The sequence below is a fragment of the Lucilia cuprina genome, chromosome 3 (assembly GCF_022045245.1).
Source record: "Lucilia cuprina isolate Lc7/37 chromosome 3, ASM2204524v1, whole genome shotgun sequence".
Classification (NCBI taxonomy): Eukaryota; Metazoa; Arthropoda; class Insecta; order Diptera; family Calliphoridae; genus Lucilia; species Lucilia cuprina.
In genome coordinates this window covers 10,810,639-10,821,034 of record NC_060951.1, presented here as the reverse complement: position 1 = coordinate 10,821,034, position 10,396 = coordinate 10,810,639, and positions in this window count along the sequence as shown.

Here is a 10,396-nt window from a genome sequence, read left to right as displayed (position 1 = left end):
GTTTATAAATATTGTAATTGAACAGAATTTGAACAGGGATTTCATGAAACAAGTCGAATAAACTTGCCCACTTGCACAAATGGGAAACTTAAGCGTTTAAATGAAAACACTTAATGTGTTGTGTTTGTAAAGAAAAGGAGCAAGGCAAATTATCTTCATATTTTCGCGAAAAAGTTTTCACCAATTGTGAGAGAGTCGGACTTTCACCAGTGAGTTTTTATTGAGTTCTAACAAAACTCGTCTGTGTGGAAAGGATATGTTATTGTTGTAAAACAATGTCATAGTCCAATTTCTTATTATTCTTTGATTCAAAATATCAAATTTATTTATTTGTTTTTGGGAGATTAAATGACTTCATATTATTTATCAAAATCTAGTAGAATGAAATATGACATTGAATATTTCATTACATTTCCAGTCTTTTTTTAAAGAATATTATTAAAATTTTAAAAGCATATTTCGATTTTTACGTCATATTTTAAGCGCTTAAAACTATTCTTTTAGAGCATACTTGCGGTTTGCCTGATAATTACACAAATAATTAACGTTCTAATATTATAAAGCGTTTTTAGTAAAAAGAACATATGACAGTTATAAGAGCCCTTTTTCTAATATGTTGAACCTTGTTTTTTACATATTATTACTACAAAGTATCAGAATTTTATATTTTTTTTTCTTAATTATTCCAATTTATAACAATGTGTCATATTTCGAACACTGCAACAAGTCCTTCTATTTTTGCCCAATGAATGTATGTAAACGAATCACTGTACATCATTGGGAAGGGTATATAACACTTTTACTAAAGTGGACATTATACAGATAAATACGCAAAAAAACACTATAGGGGAATCTCAATGAGTGTTACACTAAATGACTTATTATCCAAAATAATTATGACACAAATAACATATGTATGAATTTTCGACCACAAAAATATTTAAATTAAAAACACATTTGCGTTAAAGCTAAAACATACATAGGTACATACCATACAATAACAAACAATAAACAAATAAAAAATATAATACGACATTTATGAGCACTAAATATTTCTCTTCAAATAAAGAACGAATTGGGTAAATTTATAAATGTCAAAAATATGACTTTTTTCCAGCAGGACTGGCTATTCGCAATACAGTGCAACGGTAACGCTGTGCAGAAGTTTTTGTTGCTGACAATGGCTATCAATTTATCCGGAATTTCAATTAAGTTTATAATCAGCGCTTTTTACTGTAATATAATCAATGTCCGTTAGGCTATATTGCATATGCTAGTACCTATATACATTAGGGCGACCGTTTGTGTAGTTAAAATATAAAGCGTCTATGTTCCCTAGTAAAATGAAAATTAATTGAATAGATTATAAAATAAGGTTTTTCAAAATTTTTTGGATATGTTATGGAAATCGTCTTTCATATGATATTAAATTTCCATATTTTGAGGTCCGGACAAAAAATTAATAAATGGAGATCCACATTACGCGTTTTCGCATCTAAACATCTACTTCGTATTCTAGATCGCAAATTACGCATTAAATAATGAAATATAAAATAAATCAGCAAACATGTTAGTGCGTCGCTTGTGACGCTTATGGAAAGCACTTCTATTTTAAGCATTCCGTGCTTTTGTAAATGTAACTTTAAGCAGACATGCTCGTATAATGCGGGAACGCGTTGTGTGGACCTCCTGCTTTAGAATAAACTAAGTCTTCATTATTGATGGGAACATCAGCATCATCTATTTTGGAGCCAACCTAATATACATACATATATGTACAGAATTATATACCCAACAGTTCGGCTGGACAGTCCACTTATGTATGTGGACCACTTATGGTGGTACTAGCGATCCGACTACCTAAGTGACTAACCATTGTAACATGTGACTAACCATTATTAAGTACAATGGACAAGACAACAATTTTTAAGTTTCCACTTACCTTACCTAAAGTACAGTAAAGTGAAGGCTGTTTTCGCTCTCGTTTACAGAACGTATGTTGGTGACGAATAACCCAATATATACAAAGAAGAGTCAACCATTTGGTTACACATTAGTATAAATGATAGATAGATAGTCTTTTACATGGCATTGACTCATTGTCGAACTGCAGGTTATGCATACATACATATATTTAGATATGTACATATGTATGTGCACCATCTGTGTGTAAATACATGTGTGCCTAGTATTATTATTAACATCCGTAAAATGATGGTTACATTTATTTATGGGATAATGCTGATTAGATTTACTTTATTATTAAGCGTGTGACCCAAGCTACGATTGCAATGTTTAAATTTAAATAATTGTATTTTATATGCACGTTATATGTGGGTTTCCTCTATATTTTTAAATTGGTTTTTTATTTAACCTCTTCCATTGAGACTGTGTGTATAAAGACCGTGGAGCAAACATTAAATATCTTCATTTATAATCTAGCAATATATGCGTAAACATATATTTATTAAAATATTAAAATCCTTCTATAAAAAGAGGAAAAATAAAGTGTCAATACTACAATTAAACGTTTAAATAAAAATATATATAAAAGGAAGTGAGTCTACAAAATAAATCAAATCGGTAAAGAAATACTTAGCTTTTTCATATAAAAAGTGATTCGTTGGGTGTTTGAAAATTTGAATAAATGTGGTTTTATTAACATGAATTTTAAAAATTAGTTAAATATTAACCCTTGTCTTTTCGGGTTTAAAGACTTAAAACCTATTTAAAGAAATAAGTAAAAAAGTATGTATGTTTAATACAAGTGCTCCTATATTGTAAACAACAATTATCTAACTGGCCGTCGGCTGCTAATGGTTCTTTAAAATTATATTACAGTATATTAGGTTGAATGATGCCTTAACGGCTCTGGAATTTTGAAGATCATTTGCAAGGAGAAATGCCGTGTCCATCCGTCTTATAAAACGATAACCATGTTTAATATTAGTTTCAAGAGTACCCTGGGGGCTTCGCTATCTAATCAAAATACAAATTAACATGTCTCCTAAATAAAATAAGATTCATATTTAGTAATGCGCGCAAAAGTTATAGCGATTTATAATAATAACATTGAAAAAAACCGTTTAAAATCTACAACATCAATAGTTTTTTATTTTTGCAACATTTTTTCCGCCGCATTTGAAAACATAATTTTAATTATAGTCATTACCAGTGTTGCCACAACAAAATTTCTTTTCTAACCAAAATTCGAATAAAAAATAACCAAATTAAGAAAAAAGTAAACAACATTATTTTTATTTATATTTGGACTTTAAAATAACAAATTCATTTTCTGAAGTGGAACTATGTTAAATTTCGTCGTATTATGAAGACAGTTATGAGCGCTAAAGTAATTTTCTGTACAGGATCTTATATGAGACGTATGGCCAATTATGGACCAATCTGACAGAGATATTTTAGTTCCTTTAAACCTTGATTATGTTGAATTTTGTTGCTTTAAAGTCATTTTCAGAGGAGACTTTTTATGAGGGATAGAGTCAATTAGATACCGATCCTCATAAATTTTCACAAATACATTTCAAATAAAACTTTTTTATATTGAATTTCACCGCTATAGATGCTTTTTTAAGCAATATAGTAATTTTCTGAATAGGGCATAATATGGGGGCTAAGTGAAATCGTTGACTGATAGTTCGCATTTTCAATACCAATCAAACTGGGTCAATTAAAAATATTTTTGCAAAATATTTCAGTTTTCTATCTTGTTTCTTTTCGACTCTATCGTGTTTTCAATAATAAATATATGTCTGTTCGCAGATTCCTTAACAAATGCAATTAATTTTAAAAAATAACTGAGTTTTTAGCGCGCTTTAGCGCAATTTAAAAATATTCCACATACGACTTTTTGGAGAACAATTTTAAATTAAAAAATTCTTCCCATTTTATGAACAGATTTGGAGATTTCGTTCGAAATTTGGGTTTAAATTATAATACCATGTAGCGGATGTTAGCATTACATTCATAACTTCAGCAATATTTGTAAACGTAATCTATCCAAATTATCCGACAAATTGACAAATTATAGAATTTAAGACGGTAAAAAAACTAGTATACAACATTATCGAGAAAATGTAAATAAAGAACTAAAAGTCATGGTGAGATAGTAGAAGACAAAGGTCATGAGTATCAAATCTTTACATATATCGCGATTATTGTTCGTCGTATGAGTTTAGATGTTTTGTATACAATACAATTTCATTTTTCTTAGCTGTGTTACTTAAAAATACCAGTTGATTAATACTTTAAAGATATTGTGATACTATTCATGCATCAATCAGCAGAAAATACTTTATTTATTCTTATTAAATCATTTATCTTAGAATTTCGGCAAATTAGCACAATAATTGTTTATGCAAAATTTCAAATAGGTATAGAAGTTGCAATTATACTTTAAATATTAAATTTAATTTGGAGGACATAATCTACTAAGTACGTAGACTATTCCCACCAATTTTTTTTCATATGAGTATCGCGAGTTCTTTACATAAAAAATTCCAATAGAAATATTAAAGAAGGGACGGACGAGGTTGAATCGACCCAAAAAGTGAGTTTAAGTTCATGGATGCACCAAAAGGAGAGAGAGAGGATTTATTATTCACAGTGTTAGATTGAATAGTGTAAATTAAATAATTTTACGGAGTTGTTATGATTTTAATCAACTCATTTCATATGTGGAAAACTCATAGGTACTTTTGCTAAATCCTAACCAATTAAGATATCGAAAAATACCTTTGTGCACATAAGTATAACCAGTAGATGTACAAATTGTAGTAATAAAAATATTTTGAATGGTAAAAACAACTTCAACATATTACTAAAATTCAAAACATGTATATTTACATAATTGATTTAAAACTTGAGATAAAAGTAGTTTTTTTTTTAATTTTATTTTTTGAATAAAAGCAAACAGCATTTAGTTCAATTGTTTGCAAAAAAATAACCAAAACGAAAAAATAATTCACATGTACACATGCAAAATAAAAATAACCAATTTTGGTTAATAATAATCAAAGTGGCAACACTGGTCATTACTATGAACTTTTTCTGTGAATTTATTTTTGAAGTTATGAAATCTGTATTTAGGTCGTAAAATTGTATATTCTTAATATATTTTAATGCGCACCGGATTTTGGCATAAAACAAAAAGCTTTTATTTGACACTATTATTTCCGCAAATTGTATGGCACTATGGTTGTGTGAAAGTAAAGTGTTTTTTTCAGATAAACGCTGCTAAAACCGCTTTAAAAGAAGAAATTTTATTTTTCTTTCGCAATATCTATTTAATCCATCAATATAATTTACTGCATACAATTTACAAAATGTATGCATCACGCCTTAAGTTAAAAATACAAAGAAACAGAAAATTAAATTTTGCAAAATTTTTAAATTTATCATAAAAAGTTTGCATTAACATTTTTTTAATTTGACGAAGGAGTTAATTATAATGGTATTAAATTTACGCCAAACAGACTCAGAATGTGATTCTGAGCCGATTGGTATAATTTAAGGTGGGCGTAGGACCAATACTTTTGGGTGTTACAAACTTCAACACAAACGCATAATACTATAGTGGTGTAGGGTATAACAAGATACTTTTTGTAGATTTAGGTCCCTACCAGGGATGGCAAAATTGGTACGATGGTACTTTTTTTGATACTATTTGATGTGCAAAAGTACCGTGATACTCCCGAGTCTTATTTGATACTTTCAGGGCTACAATCTCAATATCCGATTATCGTTTAACCGGGAGTAAATCTATCCGGTAAAATAATTTTTCTACCCTACACCACTTTAGTGGTATATGAATATTACTTCATATTCTCCATAACATCTGGAATCTGAGATATTATGGCCTGAGTTTTGAGAAAACGCGCCATGAGTGCTTTAAATATAACATTTTACAAAGTACAATTTCGTGGTAATATTTGTATCGTAGCTATGAGATACCATGCATTTCCTGGGAAAACTTCATCAAATTATATCAAAGGTGTTAACATTGAGGGACGGACACCATATCAACATATAACACCCATTCCAACTTTAAAATGTATAAACATATTTCAGAAATTACAAACTTTTAGCAAAAAAAATTTTGTACTTTGGATTGTAAGAAAGCTTTAACTGAATCTGAAGTTAGTATAATAGTACGTGTTCTGAGTGGACGCACAGGATTACGAGCACATTTATGCAAAATTGGACGTGCGGATTCAGACGTATGTAGAGCATGTGGAGAGGACAGTGAAACTCTGGAGCATTTTCTTTGCCACTGCCTGGCATTCGTCGAAGATAGATCCAAGTATCTTGGAAGTGATATTATTCCGGAAATAACATTCCTGATTAACACTGATTAGAATAATTCATTCAATTATTTTTTTTTCATGATAAAGAGCGCACAACAGGACCGATTGTGGCCTAGGTGCATTTTTTCGGATTTGATGTAGTACACATCCTCCTATCAACCTAACCTAAGTACTTTGAGATCCAAAAAAGTACTCTCTGAAATATTTTTTGATACTGAAACAAAATCTCTTTTTCCATCCCTGGTCCCTACATGTTAAATTTCATATATGTTCAATTTTATAGAAAATTCAAAATGCCATTTGAAAACAATTTTTTTTTTTTAAATGTGCCTTTTAAAAATTTTGATTTTATAATAACTGTAATTTTATATGTTTCGGTTCCAAATTTACAAAAAATACAAAATATTTCATTTGGAGAACGAAAATGTAGTCAAGAGTCAACTCTTATGGATTCTCACCAGTTATGTTAAATTTTATTTTTATGTGTTCAGTATTAAAGAAAATAAAAAGTACTATTTATTAGAAAAAAGTACCAAACATTTTCCTCTTATTATTTATTCTATCAGAGCAGTTACTAAATTTCAAAAAGGAATGATGAAATGACGGAATAAATTCTGTCTTTGTGGAAATCAATATAACAAAATATTTCGCATTTAAATTTATATATCACAGGTTTAACTCAAACAATTCAAAAACTTTCATTTATTTCGGAAAAATGGGCTTTCAAAAAGTACCAAATAATTTACCCGAATTTAATGCCTTAGTAACCGAAATCTAAAATAACACAACAAAGGCTTTCATAATCATGTATGGGGTTAAAATGCAAAAATTTTCTTACGCGATAGCATTTTTCACTTACCACAAACGCTTAAAAGTAATTAAAAAGGAGTCATTGTAAATTGTGTGAAATATTCATACAAATGAATTAGAAAGTTTTTACATATATGTCATATTATAAGTAAGATCTTTTCAAACTCTTTGTATATAATGTAATCCAGACGATACGTAATAATTATTGAAAAGTATGTTGTTACGTAAGTAATTATCATGTTTTTGCTGGGAACATACGAATTTTTAATGCGTTAAAAAAATGTACCAAAAAACAGTATACACTTAGAAAGTAATTAATTTAAAAAATTGAGAAGGAGGTATTTCATAATATAGAATGATGTGTCTTTCGAGAGGCCTACGTCCGCATTTGGTTTGGTCTCTATTATATTTCCAAACTGGTTTGTCTTAGAAAAGCCTTTTTAAGTAGCAGGACAAACTACAAACGTTTTTGATATAGAGAGAATGCAAAAAAGCGAATAAATCCGCAAATTTCATTGTTGTTGATTTCTGAACATGGAGTTATCTTATTTTTGTTTTGGCGAGTTATTTCGTGGGGAGTTATTTCATTACGCCAAATAAACTTCTAAAGAAGCAAAAGTAATTATAAGTAAAAGTAGCAGATTTTTACCATGGAAATACTGAAAAAGACCTGAAGAATTGATGATTTTAACACAGGTGGGATGCCCTTCTTATTTCATTCCAAATGCACTAATTCTGAAGTCAATCTCTAGAAGTAATTTTTAATTTATTTTTTGTTTTTTTTTTTTTGATCTAACTAGGAAGTGAAATTGTAGTATTATAGAATACAACTAATTTGACTTAAATAATATTAACATGTATTTACAAGAAAACCGATGTCCTATAGGCAGATAGTAATATACGCAGAATTTTTTAACAAGACCTTTCAGGAGTTGTAGTGGTGTGTACTATATCAAAATAAATGTTTTGTGACTCAAGACAATTTCTTTTCATTTTTATACCTACTGCAGATGGTATTGATTTTGTTATTACGTTTGTAACACATTGAAATATTGAAAAGTGCTAGAAGTTGGATTTGGTATTGAAAATTGGCAATATCGATGTAGGTTTTTAGATATACAAATGGAAAATTCAACATAAATATGTTAAAAAACCCCAAACTTCTCTATCAAATTTTATAATGATCGGTCATAAAAGATCCCCTTCGTAAAAATACTATTAAGCCCTTTTTACTGGCATTAAAAAAGGAAAATCTCACTAAAGAATTTACTTAGTTAGAATCAATCCATAATTGACTCTATTTTCTATGTAAAGGTATCCTTCACCCTACCCCTCATATAAGCACCCCTTCAGGATACAAATTTGGCGCTAAATTTTACCAAGTACCAACATATAACAATAACAAATGTTTAAATAACAGTTGGAAATTCGTTAAAAATTTAATGAAATATTTTAAAATAAATTCGTAATTTTTGGTAAATGCGTTTTTTTAATAATGTTTGTCTATCTTACAACATAATAAGAAAAACATATATACAAATATGTAATTATAAAAGAAATAAGAATCTTACAAACATTATGACAAGCACTTCCAAACATCAAAAACTATAATTTTAAAAGAAAGGACATCGCATTTATTCAATGCACTAAAGGTATTGTTGTATTATTGTATGTCATTAATATTTCGCAGACAAAAATATTTGACACTAAAGTAATATATAGTGAAAACTTACGACATACATCGTTGCGCACCGATCGTGAATTGTGTAATATTTAGGATTCATGACTATGTAAAAACGAATAAAAACAACTTTTGTTTGAATTTTTAACTATATTTTGTGAAATAATCTATAACTTATTATTTTTATTCTATTTTCAGTAACCCTTTAAAAACCAGCAAATAGCATCATTGGTCCCAGTAAAATACTATAGACGCAAAGACTAACTTTTTAACAATTAGACTTAAATTTAGTTGGGATCGTTATCCTCTATAAGTTTGGCGCATATCTAATGTAATGGTGTATGCCTAATGGGGAGCCAGCCATGTAAAATAAATGGTAACGCGCTAAGTGTAGTACCTCAATGGTGGTGTGGAAATCTACACAAATATTAGTCACTAAAATTTTCTGTGGGATGGTTTTAAAGAACTCACTTTTGATTATAAATTAATAACATAGCAAGAATTTAAAATCGGGCATTGCCAAACATATGGTGCCCTACACCAGCAAGTATTTTAAAAATGAATTAGTTTTAATATATCATTTAAGTTGGTTTTTCTTACATATTCTAGAACATTTAAAATAATTATGAGCCCTAAAGCCCTCTTCGGGAAGTATGGAACTGGTGTTAACCATTTTCAAAAGACTGATTGATATTTATGTCCTGAATTTTATCAAATTATTATGAAAATTGTTGGGTGTATGTACAATATTTTTGCTTGTTACAAACATTAGCACAAATGCATAATATTTTCGCCATTATACGGGTGTGGGATATAAAAACGGAAGTTTCTCTTGCTACGTAAATTTGTTTTATATTTCACTAGCAAGACAATCTAATAATACACGTCTAACTGTTCTATCAAACGGTCGAAGAGCTTTGAAAGAAAATATAAGTTTGGAGCGGCATGCCTTAGCGATTTTAGAAAGTAACAGCTAACATTGGCAAAGAGTCTTCAGTAGAAATACACATCATAGTCGGAAAGACTCCTTTTATGGGTTAAAAGTGTTAACCGGCCAGCCCTATGTAGTCTCTCTTTCATAAGCAAGGAGAACGTTACCGAGCTGTGCTCCTTACTTGTCAATCTTTAGTAAGTCTATTAAGCTTGGCATTTTTAAACAACCGAAGACCTCTGATATACCACTTCATCCATGTCAATGGACCGCAGACTTTGTATCCGTTTAATTTCAGTTTATTTTCCTAGGGTACCTAAAGGGTTCATTCTTAGATTTATTCAAACTCGACGTGAAAGTAATACGAATATGGTCAAAGAAAGAATAGTCGGTATTAACTTATTAATCTCTAATTTGTGCTTGGAGTTCGAGCTAAAGATTCCAGGTATAGAAATTGCGGCCCTTAATAATTCAGAAGAATTTTTGAATTTGAATATAATTAACAATAGACAATCTTGACAACCTTAAATGAAACATCAACCGATCTACCAATGTACTCAACGATGTCACCCAGGAACCTACCTTCGACTTGCTGGAACACTTCAAGACTGATCTTCCCATACGGATCAGACCTATCTATCACATTTGTTT